The sequence below is a fragment of the Uloborus diversus genome, chromosome 1, assembly GCF_026930045.1.
Source record: "Uloborus diversus isolate 005 chromosome 1, Udiv.v.3.1, whole genome shotgun sequence".
Lineage (NCBI taxonomy): Eukaryota > Metazoa > Arthropoda > Arachnida > Araneae > Uloboridae > Uloborus > Uloborus diversus.
The window spans coordinates 93,032,792-93,050,430 of record NC_072731.1 but is presented as its reverse complement, the minus strand read 5'-3'; positions in this window follow the sequence as shown (position 1 = coordinate 93,050,430).

Genomic DNA, 17,639 nt, shown 5'->3' with positions numbered 1-17,639 from the left:
AACGGCAATTCTTTAAGCAGAAATAAAACTTTTCAACTTTATTTTCAAATGGGATTGATCCTTCTCAAAATAGTAGCGCACTGGTATGTTATAACTGTGTAACCATTGCTTTGTCTTTTCGGTTTTTTTTGAATGGTTTTTTGTTGATGATTTTTTGCCACTTTTTTTAGCCTGGTTTTTTCCCTCTAACCTGTATTTGAAGCGATATTCGATTTACATCTTTTCAGGAATATCCTCAGATATATAATAGTGAATTAATTCACTGATCGAGTAACGCTGACAACTTCAACAATGAAACTTGAGCTACGGCATGATAACTTGATAATACTTTTGGTAATATTTTAAATCAGGGTAAAGCTTTATTTTGACACGGCTGAGCTGGATAACTGTTTCACTGGTAAGGCTGTCGTTTTAGGAGAATGAATAAACGTAAAAATAGTCAACAATGAACGCTATCTACTGGAGTTAAGAGTTAATCAACTGAAATTAGGGTTGAAATTTCAACTATCAAAATATCACCAAACAGGCATTTGTTTTGTTTAAATGTAGCAGCAATTATCACCCGTCATACCTTGATGGGCGATTTTCTAGTCTGTAAGAATTTCCACACCTCCAATTTTTTCCCCGCTGTCTTCTGCATTAATATTATTACTCTTATTATTGTCATTACTATCATTATCTCTACTCAAAAGAGAAAGCACTTTAGGTTATTTTGATATTTTCATGTGGTGATTATTGAGTGCTTTTGACTGTCTCTTAGTATGAGCTGTCGCCATTGTGTTGGAGTTAAAAAGAATATATATACATGGTGTTCCGTTTTAACCTGCAAGACCTCTATTTTCGTAACCTAGATTCATAGTTCCAATTGCAAAATAGTTCAAAATTAGACGCAAAGTTAAGATATTGAACGTTTAAAGCAAAAATAAAAATGAGTTAAAAATACAAAATTTAACTTTTTATACGGTCCCTAGGACCCCTAACGTAGATTTAGGGAAATAATCTTCATTAAAAAATAATTCCAACACAAAAAGTTTGACACTAGTACGAACAATGTTCATCGAGACTTGAAACGGAGCGTTTTGTGACTTACACCGCTCTGAAACTCGACTTCACAATCAGTTTTTGAGGGAAAATATGACGGTTAACAAAGGTTTAAAATTGGATGTGTGCATAAAATGAGGTTTTACAAATTGTTCGAGGTTTTGTAGTGTGTTTTTACATATCATGGCATGACATTTTCACTTATTTTTGAATAGCAATGAAAAATATAAATCTTTTGTTTTTTCACTTCGACAGCCTCTCATTCTTCTGAAAAGGCGATAATTTTCAATGTCATCTTCTGTATGGTCCCTTAAAACTTTAAACTCGAATACCTGCTTGAGTTTTGGTGGCACAAATTTCAAGTTTTTCGTGTTAGTAATATTTTTCAGTGGAAATTATTTCCCTAAATCTAAGTTAGGGGACCTAGGGCCGTATAAAAAGTTTAATTTTGTGTTTTTTGACTAATTTTTATTTTTGCTTCAAACTTTCAATTTCTTAACTCAGCATCTGATTTTGGACATTTTTGCAATTTGAAGTATGCATCTAGGACTAACGGTTACGAAAATAGAGGTCTTGAAGGATAAAACGGAACACCCTGTATATATACAGTCAATTCGCAATAACTCGAATCTGAGGGACTGTCGAAAAACTTCGACTTATTGAAAGTTTGATTTACCGCTAGTTTCTGTTTTCGACATTTTAATATTAAAAACCATCGAATAGTGTATATATATATTTATATATATATATATATATATATATATATATATATATATATATATACATATATAAATATATATATGCACAGTTTAATCAAAAATAATTACAGAAGAAAATCAAAAGCACGGTTTTGATTTTGATACTGCTGGAAGCTGGAACCACTGGAATGGAGCTGATTCAACTTCAAGAAAGGTGCACGTCTTCATTCGTTTCAAATTCGGATTCATTGATTCTACCGCTTTAGCAGTTTCTCTTTTTCTTTTAATATCATTGACAGAGTACTTGATAAGACATCTTTAATAGTTAAGAAAACTCACTCTGTCTCTCAGGAACTTATCAGAAAATAATCGAACTAAAGAATGAAGGGGAACGCATCTTAACTTAGGTTAGCCTTTGAATAAAGGTACAATCAGTTGACTTGACAACTTGAAGCAATTCGTAGCAGTTCGTTAATTAAAAGAAAATTCGTAGTCCAACAACACGTCATAGTGTAGACACGTGTTGTCACGTGTGACATTTCCGCACGTGTATAACTCCTTTGTTGCACATTGGCTCAACATTGTTTCGTCTTGCTTTAGAGGTCTATTGTGCTGGAATTGCAAGTAAAGGTGAATTGTTCTCTCATAGTCACTTGCTTCTTTCTTTTTTTCATTCTTTCTAAATACATTTTGATTCATCTTTGAAAAAACTTCGAGTTAAAATAAGTTAACTTCGAGATATTGAGAATAATTAGCATGGAATTAAAGACAAACGGGTCGAAACTTGATAAAAACTTCGAGTTATCACGAATCAACATGTATACAGGTGTCCCTCCTATAACACGGTTGATTCGTTCGTGTGGTATCGAATCCGTGTTATACGAGACTTTTTTAAAAATAACAGTTTTACTTATTTTTAATACTAATTATGAATGTATATTCAAACAATCAGGTTATATATATATAAAAAAGTATCGTGTTATGCTGAAACCGTGTTCCGTGTTATATCGAAACCATGTTATACGAGACTTAGAAATAATGTAAATCAAGGGGTGTATACCGTGTTGTATCGAAACCAAGTTTCATAAAAAGAAAGTAAAGTATTAGAGTTATTAGCAAAAATTACCAGAATGTATTAAACAGAAAAAAGAAATTTCATCTTTTATAAATATAACATTCGTGTTGTATCAAGACCATGAAGCATTTCATTAGAGTTTCGTTCCGTGTAATATCGAAACAGTGTTGTAGAAGTACCGTGTTATACGAGAAATGCCTGTATGTATATATTTTTCCCAAATTTATTTGTAATATTTTGTATCCTTTGTTTTTATCATATTCATAGCATTTACTTTTCCTACGTTTCTCTATAGACAAATTAGTTTCAATATTGGTTCTTTGGTAAAAAAAAACTAAGCAATTATGATGAACGACGCCTAGTAAATTATAGATCCTCCTTAGAAACATTTGAAAAACAATAATTTTGTTTTTTAAATGTTTTTACATACATTATTTTTTAAATAATTGTTTAAATCAATGAAAAGGAAGACAAGCTAACAGAAATCCAGAGAAATGTCAAACAATTCTAGTAATATCGATATTTGTTTACAGGAAAGTGACCTGGCATTTTATTTTGGAAAATGATTTAATGTTACTGGTTTGATGGTTGATTTGACAATGATTCAAAAATAAAAGATATGTTGCAGGTAGAAGCAGAGATGTAAGGGACAAAACTAAAAATTTGGAGATTACCAGTACAAATCGTAGGTGAACTCCTCCTCTATCTTGGGACAAGAGATAGTACTAAAAGTCCTGATAAGTTCTGTTATACATCATGATTTAGAAAAACTTTTGAATGTGAGCCTACCTAGAACTTTATCCTTAAACGTGTTTTACTTAAAACTTGAAAATGTCCATTTACATCAATTTGCTTCTCGCAGCCTCATATATATTTTAGCTTTTCTTTAATTAGGGGAAATGTGATTCAAATATTTATTGTTTTAAAATTTAGAACACACCTTAAGCATGATTTAAAACAGCTTTTCTGAACTTTTATTTTCTCACGGACCTTACATACCGCCCAATTTTCTTTTCCATAGAAAAAAATCTTCTCTTCTGACAGCTAGAAAATTTACTTTGTATTTTTCTTTGAATACAAAATAAAAACTAAACAGAATACAGATATATTTTCTCTGTTTTGCAAAAAACGAAGATAGAAAAGGGCATAAACATTCACAAACTTCTGAGCCCATCTGATAACACAAACAAACACACACACACGAAAAAAAGGTTTCTTTTATCTCTTCTTTTATGTCATTGTTTCGCTATTTTTATTTACTTGAGTATTTATTTTTTGAATGAGAAAACAAAGAAAGTCAAATACACAAAGAAAATTTTGAATTGTATTTACTTAATGTAAACTGAATAAAAAATGAAAGAATCGCACAAAATTAAAATAATAGTTAAAACAAGGTTTTAAAGAAAATGCTCATGCCCCCCCTCCCCCCCCCCCGTGATACATATGAATGAATTGTGATAGCTACGAAACTGCTAATAGATGAAGATATACTTTTTAGAATATTATTACTGTAAAACTGCCAAAGCGAAATGCAAAATTAAATTGGTGCAAAACTCTAAATACATTCCTGTTTATTTTCTGACCAGATAAGAAAACCTGTTGGCTTTGTCTGGGGAGAAAAATCGTTTGCGATCAATTTCTGTTAAATATTGTTGGAACAGAAAATATTTTGGAGTATAATCCATGTATTGAGAAAATCACCCGCGATAAACCAGTGGACGTATCCATCTTACCATCCCCCTTTCCGGCGCATGCGTAGTAATTCATCTCCATCCACCGGCTCCGAGATCGGCACAGCTGCCTCTGAGAATCCCGTGGAAGCCAGGAGCATCTTTGCGCTCTACTCGCTCCCTGAATTTTATTCATTCTCTCGTGATCGGAATCTTCTCCCACATAAGAAAAGGGAATTGAAAGAAATATTGTCTCAGTTGTCGATTGTCCGCTCCCATAGATAGCTAAAGCAGCTACCGGTAGTGTGACATTTGATGGTAATGAAATTTATTTTCCCTTGGGCTGTAAACAAGAAGTAAGTTTTTGAGGAGTCGTTTGTATCAGCATTTAACACAGCTGTGAGATTGACGGTACATACAGCTTTTATAGAGGCCTTTTTTATTTTCTTTCTTTTTTGTAAATTTGGAGAGGCTCTATTGTGTGGTGTATTTCTACGAATGTGCTTTTGCGGGATCAGAAGTAAAGGATTTGCTCAATATATTGAATGCAGGACATTTTGCGTGTTAGTCATGCGTAAATTTCTAAAATGCATTAGCTTTTCTTAAAGATTTTATTTTTTAAATTTCAATATGAAGTTTTTGAATGTTAATGGACAAAAATTGCAAATTTGAAAATGACTTTTTTGAATGATTTAAAAATTATCTTGAAGCATGGTAAAGAAGAACAGTATAAATAACGTTTTAAATCATATTTTGCATCATATTCTTATATAGTGTAATTTTGACCGGCATAGAAATTAAATTATTTAGTATTCATAATTTTTTTGATAATCGGCTTCATATAAGTATATGTAAATGTGTAAGCGAAATTTTACGAGTATTAAGTACTAAATCAACATAATTTGATTATATTACAAACTCATTTGTGGTAAAGTTGAAACAAAAAATATATATTTCACTTCAGAAGATATATTTTACTCACCCAAGAACGTTTTTTTCAAAGTTTGTGCTGCAAATCAATGAGTGGAATTAATTCAGTTAATACCAACACTTTTTAAAAATGTTCAGTGAATAAGAAAGCTTCCTAACAGTTTTTCGTAGTCATGGGTGAAAAAGTATCAAAAGTTTCAACAGCAATTTTGTTGACGATGGCAAGTTTGGTGCTAGTCTCCTTCTGTGAATCAGAACCACGACGATTAAGCTCAAGAGTTGTTACAACAAAGTATGGTGCCTTGCGAGGTTTTATAAACTCTTTGACGAACAGACAACTGCAACACGTTGAGGTATTCCAAGGGGTCCCTTATGCAAGTGCTCCCATTGGTTCATTGAGGTTTATGCCTCCCGTCACGCCACCCCATTGGAGAGGAATTATGATGGCAGATCATCTTGGACCTGTTTGTCCCCAGAAATTGCCAGACATAAGCAATGAGACTTTAGCTCTGAGGAAAATGCCCATGGGAAGACTTCAGTATTTAAAGAGACTTATGCCATACCTCAGAAATCAAAGCGAGGATTGCCTGTACTTGAATATTTATGCTCCAGCAATAGGTAAGAACTTACTTATTTTAACACAAATTATGTAAATAATGTACAACTTCGGTATTTAAGCACCTCAGTAAAGGTTCTTACACTCGTTCAAGCAAACCTACACACGTCTAATACTTGAGAAAGCATATTTGCACAAACATTCCTGTGTAAACTAACTTGTGCAAAGAAAAATTTTAGGCTTGCTCAAAATTCTCTCCTTACGTTTTACTCAAGCATGTTTAAGCCCGTGTAGGTTCCTTAAGTTGAAAAAAGATTTTCGAAAGGCTGCTGCAATTATTTAAAAATATCAATCAATTACTTAATGGTATAAACCCAATGTACTACCAAGGAGTTATATCAACAGACCTACTGTAGATGCTAAGAAAATGTCAGGTATTTATTTTTAACTTTTATTTTTTCAAAACAATTCACGTGTTTAAAATTGAAATGTGTCAAAGCTAGAGTTTAAGGAATTTGTTCCAGTTAGGGGACAGTATCTTTCAATATGCAGTAACTTATAATTTTTTTATTGCCTATAGTTTACGACGTTTTTGAAAATTTAAATTTAAAAAATAAATTAAAATTTTCACTTATAAGAAAATACCGCACTTAAAAAATAGTGCAACATGTTTCTTCGTCGCAAACTAGAGATATGTTTGCCCCTGATATGCTTGTTTTCTATTTACACCAACGTATAAAATGTTCGAATATTTAATAAGAAGAAAACCATTTTAATGTATTTTTTACTTAAGTGAAAAAGTGACGATAAATTTCTTCTAACATTAATTAACATAGCACTGATTTTCAAAGTTCATTCACGATGAGTGTACGAATTTTTCAGTAATTCATCTCTTACCTTTTAAAATGAGCAGTTATAATGACAAGAATACAGAAAAGTTTTCTTCTATAACTGGTTTTAATAATGAAATTTTAGTTTTTTTTTTTGTATTTAAGTCTATTTAACTGCTTCGTTCATATTTTGCTTTCAAATCACCTTATTTGTTAAAAAGGATTTTTAAACGTTGCAGAGCAATTTATTTTCATACGAATACGTACATATGTTGTAAAAAGTGAAGAAGATCAAGAACATTGCGAATTCTCCTTAATAAAATAGTACCTGAATCATGAACCTCAAATGTAAATGTCAAACTGCTTTTCAATATTTAAGTAATTTAAAACGCTTAGAAATTCGAATTAGATATATCATATAGTGACATGTTTTACATACCATTCCACTTTATTTTTGTATTTATGATTTTTAACGACTTAAAGTTAAGAAGTTTTGATTAGTGTTGCATCTTGTGCATGCTTCATACTCGAAATCAGTATGGCTGAACTAAACGGAATGAATCATATTCATTTGAAATCAATTTCACTTATTTAATTGTTACTACCGACTACAGGTAATTCCTCAAAAGCTACAGGAAGAACGAGTTTCGAAGAACAGGATTACCTTTCCTCAAATTATTCAGTTTAAAATCTGAACGAGTAATTCTTTTGAAAACTAGTTATATACATACATTATTTGACATACAATTGTTTTCAAATATGTTTTTTTTCTCGAACAACATGGTTTCAAAGAACACGGAAACAACTAATCGCGTTCTCCGTGGGTTAACCTGTACTCGATTACCAGATCTAAGTTATGTGTGGTAAATAATTTTAAAATTTACATTTAAGTGAATGCTTATTCATTTTATTGACGCAAAGTGCTAGCTCACAATCTGATTTTTTTTGTTTGATCTTGAAGCATCTATTAAAAATAGAAAATAAAAAAAAAAGAAATCTGCAAGCATTAAGATGCCTTAAAAATAATGTTTGATTTTTCATTTAATTTTAAGGTATAAGAAAGTCTTTGATTTTTATGTAGTTAAGATATCTAAACTTATATGAAAAGTAACGAACAATTATTCCGCCCCTGCTCCTTTGCTTTAATTTCAGGTTTTGGTTCTTAGAGGCTGGTATTTTCCTACATTTAAAAATTATCTTTTTAAAATCTACACATTAATTTCTTTTTTTTTTTTTTTTGAAAACTAAACTTAAAATTTCCCATTTTGACAAAACACAGTATTCTAAAATGTAAATAAAGGAATACTGTCTCCTTTTAGTTTAGAATACAATTCATGGAATAATTAGTACTATTTGCTTAAAATTCTTATTCAATCGAACTTAAATTATAACCTAACAGTGGCACGATCAAAGACGTCAAAAGAGAAAAGGGTTCGATAATTGAATACGGCATGCAAAATTTCTGAACTACAATTAATTAAATTTATTCGAAAGAACTTAAACTGCTTAAAAAAGTATTTCTGTAGCATCTTTCTATTTATTTGTTCTGAAGAAAGGATAGTTTCTAAAGCTCTTTTTTACTGCAAAAGATTTCTTCAATTGTATTTATGATTTACTGTTTATGAAAACAAGTACTGCCCTCTTTTTCCTTACCGCCATTATATTATAGCGCATACTGAAATGAACTACGTCGTGATAGGTTATGTTAGAACACATATAATATGTAAATTGATTTTAACTAATGGAAAACAATACAGTTTTCTTTGGGATAAAGAAAAGAGGCGCCGAAATCTGAATTTACTCTGCTCCTTACAGGCGCACGTCACGAACATTAAAATGTATTAATTTCACGACATTAAATGTCGTGATGTACAGGCGCACATCACGAACATAATATATCTTTCACGGTTTATCCAATATGGTGGCCAAAAAAAAAAAAAAAAAAAAAAAAAAAAAAAAAAACACGAAGTTCCAAGCACCAAAACAGCTGGCTACGGAAATGTTGTGCACTCATGCTACTAAAAAAAAAAAAATAAATAAATAAATTATTTGTACAATCAAAAAAGATCTTTTTTCTGGGACGGCTCGATGAAAATTCAAGGTTTTGTGCAAAAATTGACTTTTTTCATTGGGTCGAAACAGATACGTGCTAAACGATTTTTCAATCGCACACCTAGAAATATGTATGAAATTGTACTAACCAGATGCCTTTTGCTTTTGACAATTCGTTAAATATTAAAGATTTTGGGGGAGAAAATGTCACTTTCTGACCAATTCATTCTGGGTGTTCTAAAACCTCTCTATTAGACACTACATTTTCTAAACAAAAAGAGTAATAACGATTTGAAACATAGTCAAACGAAAGTACGCAACTTTTCTTAAAATCCTGTTTGAATGACCATTCAAATTTTTTCCTTAATTAAAAGAGTAAGTAAATATTTCGGTTAAAGGCGAAAGTTTAAACTCGGGTTGCTTATCAGTCACTTTTTCTATGGATGACTCAGAAATGGTCACAAATTGTGATACAGCGAGCTTTACTCCAACCAACCGACCGACCGACCAACCAATTAACCATTAGGATACTGGAATGTTTTGTAAAGCATATTAGGTTCAAAAGACGTCTTTGAACTTTTACTGGTGTCTGTGTTCTAAATGTAATCTCGTGAGCGAAATATTTTTGGTGAATGGTTGATTAACCACCTTTTTTTTTTCCACGCACATTGTCTGCAGCAAGTACTCGTTATTTAGACTTATTACTCAACAGGGTCAGTGCGGTTCGATATCGTACCGCACTGACCCTGGACAGGGATGAGTCAAAAACCGGCGTTTTAACTGATCCCTGTTTGAGTAATTTCCTTTAAGTCATCAGCATGAAGATTTATAAGTAGTGGAGACTCAGTCATTTTTTTTTTTGTTCCAAGAAATTAAGTGAAATTGAACTTGGGGTTTGGAGTTTTTTTTTCAGAAATAGGATATTCTTACTTTATGGATTTGGGTTTCTGTACTTAAAAATTATATCTTTTGGTCAATTCTCCTACGCAAAGGTTTTGACCAAATATCATAGCAAGATGGTTTTCATGGTGGAAAAAGCAGGAGTTTGTTTACACACCTGCGATCATACTGTTAATCGTCTGGAAAAAATTTGCAGTATTAAACAAGAGACCATATATACTTTGTACGTTATGCAGATAAAAAGTTTGCTCGAAAGATAGCCGACAAAAAGAGTTCCCATTCATAATATACTCTACAAGTGCGATAAACTTATTTGAAGGGTATTTAGTTCTAACATATTGGCGCAGAAGCAGATTGGCGGAAGTAAGCGATCGGTAATTAACTAGGATGCAGTCAAATTTTATTTTGCAAAATCGGACCTTTATCAACCACTTGTAAAAAATATTGATGTTCAGTGGAACTTGTTTATCAGTCACCTTTAAGTCGTAAGATCTGAGTCGTTCGTTAGTTTTTGGGCGAAAGTTTGGCAGCACAGAATTGAAATAACTGATATTATTTATGTTATGCTTAGCTGCATTTAAAGCAAAATCAAATTCAAGTATATATATATATATATATATATATCATTAAGCAAGCAGAATTTCAAATATTAAACAAATTATAAATAATAAATGATGATAAAAAGGAAAAATGCAAACAGCTATTAAGTAGGAATAGATAAAGTATGAATCCAGAGCTCATCAGCCGTTGAGGATTCATTAATTATGGTCAAAAGACCAAAATTTTAACTATGAACTAGAAGAGAATGTTTAAGCTCCAGTACGTGCAATATAGAGTAACAATGGGCAAAAGCACCGCCTTCGGCGGCTGTTTAAATACATTTGGCAGCAGTATTAATCAATTCATCTCTATCTTTTTTTGTGTCATTCACATTTTTACGCCAAGATTACCTTTACGATCTTTCCTTAATTTTCTTATCCATCTCTATTTATTTTAACCTCCTCGCCCGTTTCCTAATAAAAACAAAGATCACTCGAAAAACCGCTTTTTCTTTTATTTAAGTAGAGCAAAAAAAAAAAAGTTATCTCCAAAATTCCCCGTAGTGTGCAAAAAGTAGCGTTTGACAAAAAAAAATTCTCGCTTTTTTTATTGAACTAAATGCGCTCCCTAAATAAAACAAAAAAAGGAAAGAAAAAAAGAAGCAAGCGCTGCCAGAAAAACACGTGGTCATCACGTCATAAAATGTAGAAGTAAGCTATATAGTAAAAAAAAAAAAAAAAAAACATTTGTAGAAAGATTAACATTTGTTTGCGATTAAGATTCCATCGTAAATATCGAATCGAAATCCAAGTAGTGACGTCAGAAGCGTAAAAGATTGAAGAACGCTTTTTTTCGACCGATCCGTGGAAAGACTATGTGTTCAGCATTAAAAAAATTAAAAAAAAAAAAACTATTACGTATTTTTAAAAACTTTTTTCTTCTGAAGGGGGCAGAGTGTTTTTACTATTACCAACTAAAATTTTAGAATTGAGGGTTCAATACTTTTCTCAGGATGGGTTTCGAAAAAAACTAAACCCAGAAAAAAATGCTAATTAAAGGTTTTTTCAAAAATCTATAAAAAATACAAAAATTGCTCTATCTTCAAAATTTTTTCATTCATCATATTTAAAATTAAATTTCCTACACTATAGTACAAAAAACATTTGTGTGGTGCGATTGATTCGGGGTCTGTGAGGTAAAAAATACTAAAAAGTGTAAAAAAAACGCATAAAACATTAAATAACTTTTTTTCTAATTAAAATATCAAAAATCAAAGCCCGAGGTGCATAAGTTCAGCAGAAAATTCGCCTGTGTACCAAATTTCATCTTTCTAGGCCTTACCGTTTTCCCGGGATGCGCGCCACACACACAAACATCTTATTTTATTATATGTATATATATATATATATATATATATATATATATATATATATATATATTTATTTATTTATTTATAAATAAAAAATCAAATAATCCTTTATGAACAGTTTTGAAATCCCCTACTACTCATAGCTAGTCAATTGACGATGTAAATTCATTTAATAGGGAAAAGTATAACATTTCATGCTATTTATTTACTCGAAGATCCTCAAAGTGTCATCGATTGAGAGCGTAAATAAATCCGAAAGCTTTTTACCGATAAAATGAAAGGGAAAACTTCAAATAAGATCTAAATCCAACGTGCTATTAAATTGTTTTGCTTGATGAGCATTGAGCTTTGAAGTTTTGCTTTTTGACTTCCATCTTTATATAAATGTTAGCAAAAGCAATTTTTCATTTCAAATTAAAATGCATAAAGTACTGCTCCTTAACGAGTTCATTGTTTCTGAAAATCGACTAAAGCTTCAACCAATAGTTTTTAGAAATGAATTCTAAAGTTTGCTATGTTTAATCCTTAAGTGTAATCTACTTTCAATATCGTTTTAATAATGGAGAAATTTGTATCAAAATACGATATTTTCTTTCGTTTTTTAAGACTATGCTTTTAAAAATACATTTTTTAATGAAAACAATGAGGTAAGGGATTAAAAAATGTGCATTATTTCAAAAAACCTTTTAATGGCAATCTATTTACTTGGAAAGAAAAAAAACTGAGGACACACACACACACACACACAAAAAAAAAAAGAAGCCTCATAAATATAAGATACATTATAGTTATTTTTATTCTGATAGCAATTAGTGACTAGGGGAGAGTGGAATATGATAATGATATTAAGCTTTAAAAAGTTTTCTCATTTCAGGACGTGGATTAAAATTTTGAAACTTATACCTCCGACTACTTTAAAGGGTTTAATAAAGAAAAATCGAAGATTTCTTTATCTCCTTTTAAAACCTGAAAAATGTGTTCTCAAAAATAAAAAGCGTTTTTCGTCATTGCTGACAAATATTCTTCAACTTAACTCTCCCATGGGGTAAGATGAAGAATATAGGTGGGTAACAGGACGAAAACTAAAAATAAACATTAAGATAGAAAAATGATCCTTCGAATATATGTACAAACTGTTTATATTTTGTACAACCAGTGTGTTCTCCCGTCCTAATCCCGTCTCATCATGTTTGGAGGAAATTGCCAACTTATCGGCAAGGCTAATATTTCCATAGTTGAGAAAAAGCTGGGCTGAATGATTCCGATAGAATTCTAATGATGGACTCAATGTGCCTTACAGACTTCCTAAATATTGTATGAGTATGCATCAAAGAAAATCATATCTACTATTAAAATGGCTTTTCTAAATAAAATTTTTGCGGGTTATCGACAAAAAGAGAGGTTGCTCACGCTTGGTTTTGTTCGAAAAATTACTACTGACAGTAGGGTAACGGCACCAGTAACAGACATTCTTAAGGCTCTCAGGTTAACTCAATTTTCTGAACCTTCTAATGCGTTTAGACTTTAAAAATCATTTTTCTCTCATGCAACTACATCTCATCTAACGTTTGGCTGCTTCTGGATCCTCTACAATAGTTAATTCTATTTTTATTTGCTCAATTTCGAAAAAAAAAAAAAAGGTTTTACCTCCAGTAACAGACACCGAAATATCTGATGATACCCAGGAACAGATAGGATGAAGAAAGGATGAGAAATAGTCAAAATTCCCTTTTTCTCTTCAAAATGGGCAAAAGTTCCTTGTTTTTAGAACTAAAGCCTTATTAAGTTCAAATGGACATGAAACACAAGTTGACTTCGTGTTGGCTGTTCATAACCGTCGACCACTGCCTTGTAAATACCAACTGGTTCATAAAATTCACTCTGATTTCACTAGATGGTTACACCGAATTCATGGGCCACATCAGTTTTACCCGCCCGAAATTCTTATTATTTAAATCCGAACTTATGTTTGTCTGTTACTTGACTCTTGTCTGTTACTGGTGCCGTTGTCCTAAATCTAGCACCAAGCAGTGGTCAGTCAAGTACGAACAAAATTGAATAATTGGCTACTCATAAGGAAACAATGTCTAAAATTGTTGTTTGAAAGCTTTTCCTGGTTGTTTTTTGATGGTCATCTGAAATGGTGAAAATCTTTACTAATAGTAAAGCTGAAAGTATCTCTGTCTGGATATCTGTCCGGATCTCTGTCTGTCAGGATCTCTATGACGCACATAGCGCCTAGACCGTTCGACCGATTTTCATGAAATTTGGCACAGAATTAGTTTGTAGCATGAAGGTTTGCACCGCGACGCAATTTTTCAAAAATTCGATTTTGTTCCTTTTCTGTTTCAATTTTAATAACATTTTTTGAGCAAAATTATCATATGGTGAACGAGTAAATTACCAAGTTATCATAACGTGGAACCGCAGCATGGGCAAGCCAATTGGCGAGAAATTCATCATACATTATTTGTAAATATACAGGCGAACTAAAAGATCTTTTAATTTTCTACCACGGGCAATGCCTTGCGGGTGCCACTAGTGCAAAATAAATAAATGAGGAGCTACGGAGCAAGTATCATGAAATTTGGTGGGTATGGTAGGACAGCTAAAAAACTCACACACTTAGGTCTAAAAAGCAGTAATAAAAATCAGTTTCTTAGTATAAATCCTGATTGTGCTCTTGCAAGTCATTTGAAGTTGAGAACGAGCTGAACAGATTGGGAGCAGCAGAGGAGGTGTCAAAGAAGCTGATGGCTGTAAGAGAACATTTGAAGAGTTGATGGGCTATATAGATAGTCTTGCTAAATTGATTGGGCTTAAAGGACATTCTGAAGAAGTGGGAGATTCATAGAGTTGGGCACCCTTTTTTTGTGGTTTCAACAGCATCAGTAGTTTAAATTAATTATCTGCTTAAAAATACGTTTTAAAATAAACATCTTCACCCTTCTAGAATGTTAATTTTTTTTATATATTTGTTAACTATATTTAGATACACTGTACGTTTTATATCTTTTTTTTTGTTAAACACCAAAAAATAAAATACACATTAAAACTTTAAATAGAAAACTCATTCTTCTACTTTTTAACTTATACTCATTTGAAAAATTTACATTATTTGTGTATCAGATTTGAATGGTTTATTTCATAGTATTTAAATGGATTTTTTTAAATGAATGGAAAATAGAATTAGTAGAGATTTATCTTAGGCTGTTATCGTAAATAAAAATTTTGAAATCATGTTTTTAGAAAATCAAGAAAAATTAGTTTCTCCCGAAAATTAAAAAACATCATTCGTAAAATGTATCATCTTTAAATCATATGAATGGTCTATCTAAACAAAATCAATACGTAGTCTTGAAAAAACAATGAAACTTTATAAATTTCTCATAGTTTAGAAATTCGTATACCATATTGAATATAGTTTTGGGAAGACACATTTTAAAAGATTTGTTTTTATTATTTATTACCGATTGTAATCGAAACTAAGAGTAAATAATTTAAAAACAATTTAATATTCCCTTTGAGAATTTCCAGATTCTTATTCAAACTCAAATCCTTACCACGATTGAGTCAGTCTTAATAGGAACAAGTTAAAAATATCTTTAGCTACCCTATAGTATGTCATTCATTAAACTTTACGTTTATTTCGTGTCTCACGAACAGTGTGTAAAATGGTATTAAGAAACTTTAACTAAGAGATTTCACTTTAATTGACTTATGGTTTATACCGATCCACTTGTTTTTAGAGCTGGATGAATATTTTTAAATTCATTTAACTAAAATCAATTGGTTTAGTATAAATTGTTAGTTAATTAAAGTTAAACCCAATAATGATTTAATTGTTCTAAGAGCCATTCCATGATAATGCCGCTCTTTTATCAGACGCATAGCAGCTCATTTATTTTATTAAAAAATAAAAATTTTGAAACGCAATGAAATAAATTTTTTTATAAAGAATTAGCTCATGCGTATTAGACTTTTCACGCCAAAAATGTTGCTCATTACCGTTTATTATTTTTAATGAAAGATCTTAGCCGTTACGTGCGGAACAAAATGTCCGTTTTTCCACCATAACAGACTTAACAGATCAGCACATGCTTAAACTATGGATCTTTTGACTATACTTCAGAATCGTCTTCATTTTTTGAATTTAGTTAGCTTCAAAATTTAGAGAAACCATAATTTGCAAAAAAAAAAAAAAAAAAAAACATTTTATATTGGATTTAATTAGAACGGTTTTTAAACAACCAAAATGCATGTTTATAAGGTACTCTTTTCTTTAGCTATTTGCCATTTGCCAAAGATATTATCGATTTAAAGCCAAAATTTTTTTTGTCCGACATCTGCGAAGGTTAATTCAAAAATTTAGAACATAAATGTTTTCTTTTTTTTTTACCAATGAGAATTGAGTGCAATACGCTTGCCTTTTACTTAAGATTAGCTTGTGCTTGTGTGAACCATTGTCTGTAAGAATCAGGCAGTTTACGGCATTTGTGATTGTTGACATTTTTAATTTTTCTTATTTTCACATATGTTGTTCCTTATCATGAATGTAATGTTTGTGCAAAATGTGAGCTTAGTCTGTCTTACCGTTTTTGTGAAATTAAATTTTTAAATTTAAGGGGGGGGGGGCGTAGCACATTTTTGCGTGTTTTTCAAATTTGCAGATTTTAAAGTTCTTGTTACTTTAAGCGCCACTATAATGACATGGATTTTTAAATTCTATACTATTATATGATCTTCTTAGCTACTATTACAGGTGTCAAATCGGTGTCACTACGAGGGCGACGGCCGCAAACACCATTTAAAAATGACCGAAAATGAATTTTTTTACTACATTCAATGCCAATTTTCTCAAAGCGCCTTCATGATGACACCAACATTTTTACATAAATTCCTAGCTACACTTGCATACATCAAAAATATGCAATAAAATTGGTGTCACTATAAGGGCGCCAGAAGATATTGGAACTTTTATGTGATGAAATTCACAAAAATGCATGAAGGCGCTTTGAGAAAATTGGCATTGAATGTAGTAAAAAAATTCATTTTCGGTCATTTTTAAACGGAGTTTGTGGCCGTCGCCCTCGTAATGACACCAATTTGACAGCTGTAATAGTAGCTAAGAAGACCATATAATAGTATAGAATTTAAAAATCGATGTCATTATATGGGCGCTTAAAGCAAGAAGAACTTTAAAATCTGCAAATTTGAAAAACACGCAAAAATGTGCTACGCCCCCCCCCCCAAATTTAAAAATTCAATTTCACAAAAACGGTAAGGCAGACTAAGCTCATATTTTGCAAACATTACATTTATGATAAGGAACAACATTTGCAAAAATAAAGAAAATTAAAAAGGTCAACAATCACAACCTGCCTGATCCTTACAGACAATGTCTCTTAAGCATGAGAAATATGAGCCTATTTTACTGGTGAGACAAAAGGATTAAATTGCATTACAAACAAAGTTGGGCAAAGTATTGTTGAATGAATCTAGTGCAATCTCTAAAATTAGGGAGTACAACGATGACGCTTTAAAAAATCAACGTAACAATTTTATTGTGTGTAATATATATTATTTATTTAGTCACGTTAGAAACAATAAATACTTAAAGTTTTGACTGAAATGAAAAAAAAAAAAAAAAAGGAAACAAAGGACAAACTTGTATAACATACCAACATACCAATCGTAATAAGGAGTAAGTTTTCGCTCTTAAGCCTGGGTTAAGGGAAACCTAAGGGTTTTACACCGACATCCCGGTTGAGGCATTCAGAGACTGCTGTTTTACTCTTGTTATGGACTCGAAAATCTCAGAATATTGAACGCTTGCTGATGAGCTAAATCCATTTTAGCTACCAGTTTGTAGGCACTCAGTTTCAACGAGATTACGTCTACCGTCTGCTTGGTGATTGACTGTCCCAGACTGACGAGTCCGTAACAAGGACGAAACTGCAGTCTCTGGTTGTCATAAT